Source organism: Podarcis cretensis (assembly GCF_951804945.1).
Source record: "Podarcis cretensis genome assembly, chromosome: 4".
Lineage (NCBI taxonomy): Eukaryota > Metazoa > Chordata > Lepidosauria > Squamata > Lacertidae > Podarcis > Podarcis cretensis.
Window position 1 is genome coordinate 6,395,111 of NC_137173.1, and position 12,124 is coordinate 6,407,234.

The 12,124-nt window shown below is 44.9% G+C and overlaps 1 long non-coding RNA gene across 1 annotated transcript; it reads left to right on the plus strand.

Moving 5' to 3' along the window:
- The first annotated feature begins 2,139 nt into the window (after positions 1-2,139).
- LOC307215105 lies at positions 2,140-6,452 on the plus strand. Its single transcript, XR_013838264.1, has 3 exons — positions 2,140-2,390; positions 3,844-3,958; positions 6,283-6,452. It is a non-coding gene; the product is annotated as an uncharacterized lncRNA (long non-coding RNA).
- Positions 6,453-12,124: the final 5,672 nt, after the last annotated feature.

The following is a 12,124-nucleotide window of genomic DNA, read 5'->3' on the forward strand; positions in this document are numbered from 1 at the left end:
AACATTGTGATTTGTTCCTGGTACTGAGGAATGTTCCCTGTCGTTATTACATACACAAAGTATCAAATGTGGTGACAGTAATAATAATTCAACAAAACAACACCACCACAAACTGGCTTATAAATATGGCACCTTAGTACAGTGGTGCCGCGCAAGACGAACGCCTCGCAAGACGGAAAACTCGCTAGACGAAAACTCTTTCGTCTAGCGAGTTTTCCGTTTTGGAGGTGCTTCGCAAAACAAATTTCCCTATGGGCTTGCTTCGCAAGACGAAAATGTCTTGTGAGTTCCTGTGGTTTCCCCCCCCTTCCCCCCCTTTTTCTAAGCCGCTAAGCCGCTTATCCACTTATCCGCTAAGCCGATAAAAGCCGATAAGCCGCTAAAAGCCGCTAAACCGCTAATAGCACTAATCCGCTAAGCCGTCAATGGGCTTGCTTTGCAAGACAAAAAAACCGCTAGATGAAGAGACTCGCGGAACGGATTCTTTTCGTCTTGCGAGGCACCACTGTATGCTTGTGTTTGAATGCTTACAAATCTATCTCTATTCTAGTTATTATTCTAGTAACTTTGGTTTTATACTTATAAGCCAGTTTGTGGTGTTGTTGTTTTGCTGCTCTGTTGTTATTAGACAGCAACATCATCTATGTGTGTGTGTGATCTCCATAATCAGGACATAGCTGTCTTCCCATGGAAAATATAAGGCTGTTAAAAGTACGAGATTGGCTTCATTACTACCAAATAATGGAAACATTTAAACAAGACAGGAAAATTGGCTTCCAGGTGGAGAAATCGAAATTGGAAACAGAATTGTTAGAACCCAATACTAAGAATGTATCAAGAATGTATAATCTGTTGCTGAAGTGGAATACAATAGATGAGACAGTTAAATCAGCCATGATTAAATGGGCACAGGACATTGGTCATGACATTATGTTTGCTGACTGGGAACAGTTATGGACCACCGGTATTAAATTCACGGCAAGCAATGCCTTAAGAGAAAATATTATGAAAATGATTTATAGGTGGTACATGACCCCAGTCAAGCTTGCGAAGATTTAGCATCTGCCCAATAATAAATGCTGGAAATGTAATGAGACTGAAGGTACCTTCTTTCACCTTTGGTGGACCTGCCCAAAGATTAAAGCCTTTTGGGAAATGATCTATAATGAAATTAAGAAGGTACTCAAATGTACCTTTCACAAGAAACCAGAGGCATTTCTCTTGGGCATGGTCGGCCAATTGGTGTCAAGGAAGGATAGGACTTTTTTTATGTACGCCACTACAGCAGCAAGGATCCTTCTAGCAAAGTATTGGAAGACACAAGAACTCCCCACACTGGAAGAATGGCAGACGAAAGTGATTGACTTTATGGGATTGGCAGAAATGACTGGCAGAATCCGTGACCAAGAGAAAGAGACGGTGGAGGAAGACTGGAAGAAGTTCAAAGCTTATCTTAAGAACTGTTACAATATTGATGAGTGCTAAAATGTCAAGGGAAAGGAAGATACAGAATTGCAGCGGAAATTGTTTGTTGAAATAAGATGAAATTGAGAAAGATAATAAGTTTTAATTAATTGGAGTAAAGGGTTGCTGAAAAATTGTAAAATATGGATGCAAAAAGGGTGAGGTATGGGGAAGTCCGAGAAAGAAGGCTTATGAAAATGAGGTTATGAAATTATATCTGTGTGTTTGTTTTTGTTTGTTGATGTGTGTATGTTGTTTTGTCTTAAAATTGGAAAAATAATAAAAATTATATATATAAAAAAATAAAATAAAAGTGGTTGTCTCTCTCATTTTGGGTTAAGCCGTTCCCCACAGCCAGCCATTTTGCATTGTGCCATGCCTCCTCTGTGGAAGCTATTATGTGAGGGGCACCCCCAGCACTCTCAAAATTCAAAATGTGTCCGCTCTTCCAAAAAGTTGGCAGCCCTTGGGCTGATCCATAGGGACTCTAGTGTATGTTGGTAACACTAATTGAAATCCTTACCCGCCGAGTCAGGCACAACCTCTTCATCTCCTGACCCCAAACAGGGGTTCTCTTCAGAAGTCTCCAATAGGTTTCTTGTGACCAGGCCAACGGGCCAGCTTTTTAATTTCATTAACTGTGTGTCATAAGATACGCCACCCGTCGTTGACTCCTCAATCCATACAGCTCTTTCCCCCTCTACACACTACAGATTTGCTCTCCTAGGGACTCCCTTGTCCTGTGGGAATATCAGTTCAAAGGGATCCCATTGAACGGTGCAATTGTCCCCAGTGGATTTCTAAGCAGGAGTTTGTGGAGCCAAGTCGGTCTGCTTCATCTTGAAGTCTCTCCAAGGAAATGGCTGCCTTTGTGAACCTTAATTTCTTTTTGCTGGTGCTATTCCTGGCTATAGCTGCTGCTGTCTGTGAGTATGGGGCAATATCCCACATCCCTTAATTTTTAGAGGGGTAACTATCAGTATCCCTTATCCCTTGACCTTAAAAAAACAAATCAATCCCCTTTCCTCAAAGGAACTTGGAGTGGCACGCACAATTTTTAAGCAGAGGCTGGTAGGGGGTTGGACTGAGGACCCTTAAGGGTAGCTTCCCACTTGACAATTCTATGATTCTGCCATTCCTATTTTATCCCCACAATGTGAGATAAGTGAGGCTGAGGTGGCAAGTGGCCCAGGTCACCCAGTGAGCTTCACCACTGTCTAGATGCAAAGACTGTATTGCTTTGAAATCTTTTAACTGCAAGAAGGGTCATTTAGTCCAACCCCCTGCAATGCCGGAATGTGTAGACAGAGTTTGTCCCAGAGTTTGTCATTGGCTCCCAGTATGTTTCTGAGCACAATTCAAAGTGTTGGTGCTGACCTTCAAAGCCCTAAACGACCTCGGTCCAGTATTCCTGAAGGAGCTTCTCTACCCCCATCGTCCAGCCTGGACACTGAGGTCCAGCTCCGAGGGCCTTCTGGCGGTTCCCTCCCTGTAAGAAGGGAGGTTGCAGGGAACCAGGCAGAGGGCCTTCTCGGTAGTGGTGCCTGCCCTGTGGAATGCCTTCCCAGCTGATGTCAAGGCAATAAACAACTATTTTACATTTAAAAGACAACTGAAGGCAGCCCTGTTTAGGGATGTTTTTAATGTCTGACGCTGTATTGTTTTTAATATTCAGTTTGGAGCCGCCCAGAGTGCCTGGGGAAACCCAGCCAGATGGGCGGGGTATAAATAATAAATTATTCTATTATTATATGTGTACAGTGGTACCTCGGGTTACATATGCTTCAGGTTACATACGCTTCAGGTTACAGACTCTGCTAACCCAGAAATAGTGCTTCAGGTTAAGTACTTTGCTTCAGGATGAGAACAGAAATCGGGCTTCGGCGGTGCGGCGGCAGCAGGAGGCCCCATTAGCCAAAGTGGTGCTTCAGGTTAAGAACAATTTCAGGTTAAGAATGGACCTCCGGAATGAATTAAGTACTTAACCCGAGGTACCACTGTACAGTGTAATGTGTGTGAAGAAGTCTGCCGAGTCCAGCCAGTGGTCCACGCATCCCAGTATTGCCTGCAATGACTTGCAGTTTCTCCCTTCCTTGCTTGGAGATGGCAGGCATTCTGCACACAGTTCAGAACCTTCTGCACACAAATGCTCTGCTGCTGAGCCACAGCCCTTGCCCAACACCTGTGCATTATGCTTCCCCAAAGGGAGAAGATATCAAGGGAAGAACGAAATTCCCTGTTGCTTGCAGCAGACAAAAAGCATGCCACGAGGATTTAGCCCTGAAAAAATCTCCCTCTCTGGGCAAACTGCAACAGAACCTATCTTTTAAGAGGGCATTCATGTGCTTGGTTTTTCCTTTCTGCTGTTGCCGTTCACAGGTCTGGATGTTCGCACTGGAGAATGGGGTTGCGGAAACTTCCGAGGCTACTGCCGCAAGGACTGTTTCCCCCAGGAAAAATCTCTGGGGCCCGAAGACTGTGCTGAAGGCTTGGTGTAAGTCTCCTTTTTATGCCCCCTTCCCTGTTCTGATCTTTCTGTTGTCGAGATGATAAATAATTCTCAGAGCGCAACAGCCTGGTGGGAAATAAGGGAAACCAAACTTAAATGGCAGTGAGAGATTTTACTTTCTTGGGTTCCATGATCACTGCAGATGGTGACAGCAGTCATAAAATTAAAAGACGCCTGCTTCTTGGGAGAAAAGCAATGACAAACCTAGACAACATCTTAAAAAGCAGAGACATCACCTTGCCAACAAAGGTCCGTATAGTTAAAGCTATGGTTTTCCCAATAGTGATGTACGGAAATGAGAGCTGGGCCATAAAGAAGGCTGATCTCCGAAGAATGGATGCTTTTGAATTATGGTGTTGGAGGAGACTCTTGAGAGTCCCATGGACTGCAAGAAGATCAAACCGATCCATTATTAAGGAAATCAGCCCTGAGTGCTCACTGGAAGGACAGATCCTGAAGCTGAGGCTCCAATACTTTGGCCACCTCATGAGAAGAGACCCTGATGTTGGGAAAGATGGAGGGCACAAGGAGAAGGGGACGACAGAAAACGAGATGGTTGGACAGTGTTCTCGAAGCTAGCAGCATGAGTCTGACCAAACTGTGGGAGGCAGTGGAAGACCGGAGTGCCTGGTGTGCTCTGGTCCAGGGGTCACGAAGAGTCGGACATGACTAAACGACTAAATGACAACAAAACTTAAATGGAAACTAGGCAACAGAACCAAACTTCTGTAACGCGATGGCCGAAATGTTCTTTATTTGTTACTATTAATTTCTTGCGTTTATAGCCCAACTTTTCTCTAAGGATCTCAAGGTGGTGTACGTAATTCTCCCCCCCCCCTTTTAATCCCCACAACAACCCTGAGAGGTAGGTTAGGCTGAGAGTGAGTGACTGGCTCCAAGGGGAGCCCCACAACTGAGTGAAGATTTGAACCCTGGTCTCCCAGGTTCAGGACTCTCAGCGCTACACGGCACTGGCTTTTGGTAGGGTGTGCAAGTGTCCCACTTGACAGAGTGCAGTCCTCTCGTTGTCTGATGCAAGTCCAGTTTAAAAAGAGAGAGCGCTACATGCCTGAGAGAACTTTCATGACACACTGAAAACCAATTTTCAGTTTCTGCCAACATCCAAAAATCTACAGAATTGGGTAGAACTTCTTAAACTGCATGTCACTTGGTGGTAACGGAAATCTAAAATTCTGTGAACCACCCTGCGACCTCCAAGTATAAGACGGTATATAAATTCAATAAATAAATAAAATAAAAATAGTAGTTGCCCATCGATAGTTTGGAAGTGACCTGGGTTGCCTTGCCCGGTATGGTGAAATGCATCATATGCAGTTTAAATCCTAGCAATTATTTCTAAATTTGCATCTATCTATCTATGAATTAGGGACACGGGTGGTGCTGTGGGTTAAACTAGAGCCTAGGACTTGCTGATCAGAAGGTCGGTGGTTCAAATCCCTGCGACAGGGTGAACTCCCGTTGCTCGGTCCCTGCTCCTGCCAACCTAGCAGTTCAAAAGCACGTCAAAGTGCAAGTAGATAAATAGGTACCGCTCCTGCGGGAAGGTAAACGGCGTTTCCGTGCGCTGCTCTGGTTCGCCAGAAGCGGCTTAGTCCTGCTGGCCACATGACCCAGAAGCTGTACACCAGCTCCCTTGGCCAGTAAAGCGAGATGAGCGCCGCAACCCCAGAGTCATCCACGACTGGACCTAATGGTCAGGGGTCCCTTTACCTTTTATCTATGAATTAGCACGTGCAGAATGTATTCAAATCTGTAAATCTTTTGTCCTTTTTGGCAAACGCACAGGTGATCACCCCAAACTCCTGCAATGTCTCAGTGTGGTTTGTTTTTTTTAAAAAAAAATCATGCACCAGAATACCATCTTTTGTCACTAGTAGCTGTGTGCACACACCATCCCTTTAAAGCACATTCTTTCCCTCAAAGAATTCTGGGCACTGCAGTTTGTTCAGGGTTGATAGGAACTGCAACTCTGTGAGCGCTAAACTACAGTGCCCAGAATTCTTTGAGGGAAAGAATGTTATTTGATTGAGTTTTAAAGGCATAGTGCATAAATAGTCTTCTTAGTATTGCGTACTGTGTTTTTAATATTTGGTTGAGAGCCGCCCAGAGTGTCTGGGGAAACCCAGCCAGATGGGCGGGGTATAAAAAATAAATTATTATTGAATTATTATTATTAGTCATGATGACTATATATGGTACATATATCTTGAACACTGAAGTTCAGGTTTGCTAATAATTTGGTGTACTAGCAGTGCATTCTCTTAACCATTTATTCTTTCTGTTTACAGCTGCTGCATATCGGGCATGTTGGGATAGCAATTTGGATTAATAACCAAGTGAATGGGCTGTGAAGAGAATTTCTTGAAGACGGTTGCAGGAGGGCAGGCAACAAAGAGCACAAAACGACAGCCCCTTCATTGCAGCAAACAGCTTGCAAACAATAAAATTATTTCTCCTCGGCTTTTGCTCTGACTTATGATGAATCGTTTCTTTATCATTAGTTATGGAAGCTTTGCTACCCAGACCTGGGAGCGGCCAGGAAAAGACAAGATGGGCGGGTGGCACCTACAGGTGCTTCCAGATTATCAGTGTTTTGCAGGACAGACTTGGGTGCATGGCGGCACTCTAGATTTGCACATTTAAGGTGGATTAAAGCACTCTAACACAACAAATACACTTCTTTTAAGGTGCCTTTTTGTTTTTTTGCTCTTTGGAAAGTAACAAGGAAGTGCATTGAAAAGTCTGGGTCGAACGAAAGATTAACAGGAAGATGTGCAAACACTCCCACAGAGAAATCAGAATGGGTGACCATTCCGCATAGCACACTGGGCCGTTTTCTGAACCTCTTCCGACTGTACATCCTTTAAAAAAATAAAAATAAAATTATGCATTTTCCATAGTTTGATAACATCCACTTTATAATCATTTATCCTACATTATTTTACTTCCCCACACATCGCTCCATGGGTTCATATTTAATCCTTGTTGAGCTGCATTTCCTTAATTACTACCCCTCTTCTAGTTGTTTTTAACTGCTGCTCATATGTCTTGTCCTACTTGGGAATTTATCTGGCTACTGTAATTATTTAAGTATTCTCCATTTTATTCCCACTCCTCAGACTCATCCTGATTTCTTATATTTACAGTCAACATTGCTAGCTCCGCATATTCTATTCACTTATTCTGCCAGTCTTCTTTTGTCCTTCCACCTTTGTGCATAGATTATTCTGGCCGCTGCCGTTACACACCCTTTTGTAGGTGAGGCGACTGAAACTGTACACAATACTCCAGATGTGGTCACACCACCGATTTACACAATGGCACCATGATATTGGCATCTTTATTTTTGATTCATCCCGGACACTGAGGTCCAGCTCTGAGGGCCTTCTGGCGGTTCCCTCCCTGCGAGAAGTGAGGTTACAGGGAACCAGGCAGAGGGCCTTCTCAGTAGTGGCACCCGCCCTGTGAAACGCCCTCCCAGCAGATGTCAAAGAGAAAAACAACTACCAGACTTTTAGACATCTGAAGGCAGCCCTCTTTAGGGAAGCTTTTAATGTTTGAGGCATTATTGTATTTTAATATTGTGTTGGAAGCCGCCCAAAGTGGCTGGGGAAACCCAGCCTGATGGGCGGGGTATAAAAAATAAATTATTATTATATTATTATTATTTCTAATGAGCCCTAACATGGGGCTTGCCTATATCATAGCAGCGTTTCTCACTCCTGGACTACAATTCCTACCATCCCTTATCAATGGTTGGGACTGATGCAAATTAGAGTCCAACAACATCTGAGCCCCAGTCCTGGGAAAAGGCTAATACAGTGGTACCTCTAGATGCGAATGGGATCCATTCCAGAGCACCGTTCGCATCTAGAAGCAAACATAACCAGCGATGGCACGTCTGCACACGTGTCGCTTTTCGCCGCTTCTGCACATGCGCGTGACGTCATTTTGAGCGGGTTGCCGCGGAGCTCAACTTGAACGCGCTCATCCTGAAGCACATTCAACCCGAGGTGTGACTGTAGTAGTACCTTGAGATATATTAAAAAATTGTCCAGTAGCACCTTAGAGACCAACTAAGTTTGTTCTTGCTATAAGCTTTCGTGTGCATGCACACTTCTTCAGATACGTACCTTTATTTTCAAACACAATGTGTTCCAGAAGTCCGTTCGACTTCCTAAATGTTCGGAAACCAAGGCATGTCTCCTGATTGGCTCCCAACTGCGCAAGGGCACAGGAAACAATAGCGGAAGCTGCATCAGACGTTTGGCTTCCAAAAGAAGTTTGAAAATCGGAACGCTCACTTCTGGGTTTTGATCGTTCGGGAGCCGAAACGTATCAGTATTAAGGCTCTGTATTCAGGCAGGTAGCCGTGCTAGTCTAATGCAGTAGAAATAAATAAATAAATAAATAAATAAATAAATAATTTTATTTATACCCCACCCTCCCCAGCCAAGACCGGGCTCAGGGTGGCTAACAACCAATAATAAAAACAAGTTGATTAAAATACAACTTAAAAAACAAGATTAAAATACAGCATTAAAACATTGAGATGCAGCCTCTTCAGAGGAGGAGAAGGAAAAAAGAAAGAGGGGGAGGGAATTAAATTGATTCTAAGCCAAAGACCTGGTGGAACAATAAATAAAAAAATAAAATGTCCAGTAGCACCTTAGAGACCAACTAAGTTTGTTCTTGGTATGAGCTTTCGTGTGTATGCTGAAGGTGCTACTGGACTTTGTATAATAATAATAATAATAATAATAATATATATATATATATATATATATATATATATATATATATATATATGAGTACCAAGGCGTTTGACAACCAAGGTACGACTTATACACCACCCATCTGACTGGCTTGCCCAGCCACTCTGGGCAGCTTCCAACATAATATAAAAACAGCCAAGCATAATAAACTAAAAGTTTCCCAATACAGGGCTGCCTTCAAATGTCTTTGGAAAGTTGCATAATCAGATGTCAGATAGGCAGGGATGGCGCTCCACATATTATTATTATTATTATTATTATTATTATTATTATTATCATCATTATTTTGTATGCCGCCCTTCATTATTGGCTCCCAGTATGTTTCCGAGCACAATTCAAAGTGTTGGTGCTGACCTTTAAAGCCCTAAACGGCCTCGGTCCAGTATACCTGAAGGAGCGTCTCCACCTCCATCGTTCTGCCCGGACACTGAGGTCCAGCGCCGAGGGCCTTCTGGCGGTTCCCTCATTGCAAGAAGCAAAAGTGGAACAGTCAAAAGTGGAATGCAATGCAACTGAGATGGCTTCTGGCCACAATGGCTCGGTTCGGAGGCAGGAGTCCTTGAAATACCAGCTGCTTGGAGGGGAGAGCATTGCTGCTTTCTCACTCAGGTCTCACTCGCCTGAGTCCCATCAGGGTATCTGTTTGGCCAGAACAAGATGCTGCGTTAGATGCCTCTGACCTGATCCTGCAGGGCCGTTCCTGATCTCTCAGGAGTGATGCCATTCTTGTTCTTTTGTGTGTTCGGACCCAGAAACCTCCTCCCTCAATAAATTCACACAAGACTCAAATTTTGGTTTTGGTTTTTGGCAGAATTTCAGCCACAACTTTATTGGTGCATGCTCTAGTTATCTCTTGCTTGGACTACTGCAATGCGCTCTATGTGGGGCTAACTTTGAAGGTGACCTGGAAACTACAACTAATCCAGAATGCGGCAGCTAGACTGGTGACTGGGAGCGGCCGCCGAGACCATAAAACACCAGTCTTGAAAGGCCTACATTGGCTCCCAGTGCGTTTCCGAGCACAATTCAAAGTGTTGGTGCTGACCTTTAAAGCCCTAAAGTGCCTCGGTCCAGTATACCTGAAGGAGCGTCTCCACCCCCATCGTTCTGCCCGGACACTGAGGTCCAGCTCCGAGGACCTTCTGGCGGTTCCCTCATTGCGAGAAGCCAGGTTACAGGGAACCAGGCAGAGGGCCTTCTCGGTAGTGGCGCCCGCCCTGTGGAACGCCCTTCCAGCAGATGTCAAAGCGATAAACAATTCCCTGACATTCAGAAGACATCTGAAGGCATCCCTGTTCAGGGAAGTTTTTAATGTGTGACATTTTAGTGTATTTTTGGTTTCTATGGAAGCCGCCCAGAGTGGCTGGGGAGGCCCAGCCAGATGGGCGGGGTATAAATAAATAATAATAATAATAATAATAATAATAATTATTATTACCACTGTAAACTAAAAGCTACCCAGTTACAGATAGGTAGCCGTGTTGGTCTGCCATAGTCAAAACAAAATAAAAAAAATTCCTTCCAAGGTACTACTAGAAGGAATTTTTTTATTTTGTTAAAAGCTTCCCAATACAGGGCTGCCTTCAGATGTCTTTCGAAAATTGCGTAATCAGATGTCAGAGACAAAACAAAATAAAAAAATTCCTTCCAGTAGCACCTTAAAGACCAACTAAGTTAGTTCTTGGTATGAGCTTTCGTGTGCATGCACACTTCTTCAGATACACTGAAACAGAAGTTTCCAGACCCTTCTATATAGTGAGAAGGTGGGGAGGGGTATTACTCAGAAGGGTGGTGGGATTGGGTGATTGGCAGATAGCTGTGATGAGCCTGTTGACGACTCTTAAGGACTGCAATAGGTCTTACAGGAAAAAGCAAGGGGTGAGAAGGTGAAAAATGGCTTTGTCATGTATAATGACAAAGGCAGACCAACACGGCTATGGAAGGCACCACACTGAGCCGCATAATTTTTTTATTTTGTTTTGACTATGGCAGACCAACACGGCTACCTATCTGTAGATGTCAAGAGAGGCAGGGATGGCATTCCACATCTGGAAGGCACCGGGCTCCCCACCTGTGGTTTTTAAAATTATATTATATTATATTATTTATTTATTATTATTATTATTTTGTATGCCGCCCTTCATCTGCAGATCACAGGGCCGTTCTCAACACATAGCACGGGCTGCTGCATACTGTGGAGGAAATGACCAGGGGGATTCCTTGGTTATGTTGTTGTTTAGCCGTTTAGTCGTGTCCGACTCTTCGTGACCCCATGGACCAGAGAACGCCAGGCACTCCTGTCCTCCACTGCCGCCCGCAGCTTGGTCAGACTCATGCTGGTAACCTCGAAAACACTATCCAACCATCTCGTCCTCTGTCGCCCCCTTCTCCTTGTGCCCTCCATCTTTCCCAACATCAGGGTCTTCTCCAGGGAGTCTTCTCTTCTCATGAGGTGGCCAAAGTACTGGAGACTCAGCTTCACAATCTGTCCTTCCAGTGAGCACTCAGGGCTGATTTCCTTCAGAATGGAGAGGTCTGATCTTCTTGCAGTCCATGGGACTCTCAAGAGTCTCCTCCAGCACCATAATTCAAAAGCATCAATTCTTCGGCGATCAGCCTTCTTTATGGTCCAGCTCTCACTTCCATACATCACTACTGGGAAAACCATAGCTTTAACTATACGGACCTTTGTTGGCAAGGTGATGTCTCTACTTCTCAAGATGCTGTCTAGGCCTGTCATTGCCCTTCTCCCAAGGAGCAGGCGTCTTTTAATTTCGTGGCTGCTGTCACCTTCTGCAGTGATCATGGAGCCCAAGAAAGTAAAATCTCTCACTGCCTCCATTTCTTCCCCTTCTATTTGCCAGGAGGTGATGGGACCAGTAGCCATGATCTTCGTTTTTTTGATGTTGAGCTTCAGACCATATTTTGCACTCTCCTCTTTCACCCTCAATAAAAGGTTCTTTAATTCCTCCTCACTTTCTGCCATCAAGGTTGGTTAGAAGAGCTACCGAATGGAGCCTCCATCTCCAGAGGCAGTCTACCTCTGAATTACTAGCGGCTGAGGGAGGGGCAAAGCAGCAGACCTCTTGGGAAGGGATTATGGCCTGCCCTAGCGGGGGCCAAAAGCCGCCACAACCTCGATACGCCGAGGGCCGCCTTCCCTGGAGACCTGGCGCCCTCCCTGGAACCTTCTGGACTACAACTCCCGTCAGCCCCCGGGAGAGCGGCCGAAACGCGCGTGCGCGCGCGGGAAGCGGGAAGAAGCGGAGGCGCCTCAGCCGCCTTTGGCCCAGCGCGCTTTCCGTAACGCGCGCGCGGGAAAGCGAAAGACCGCGCCGAGCGTGTCCCCGCGCGG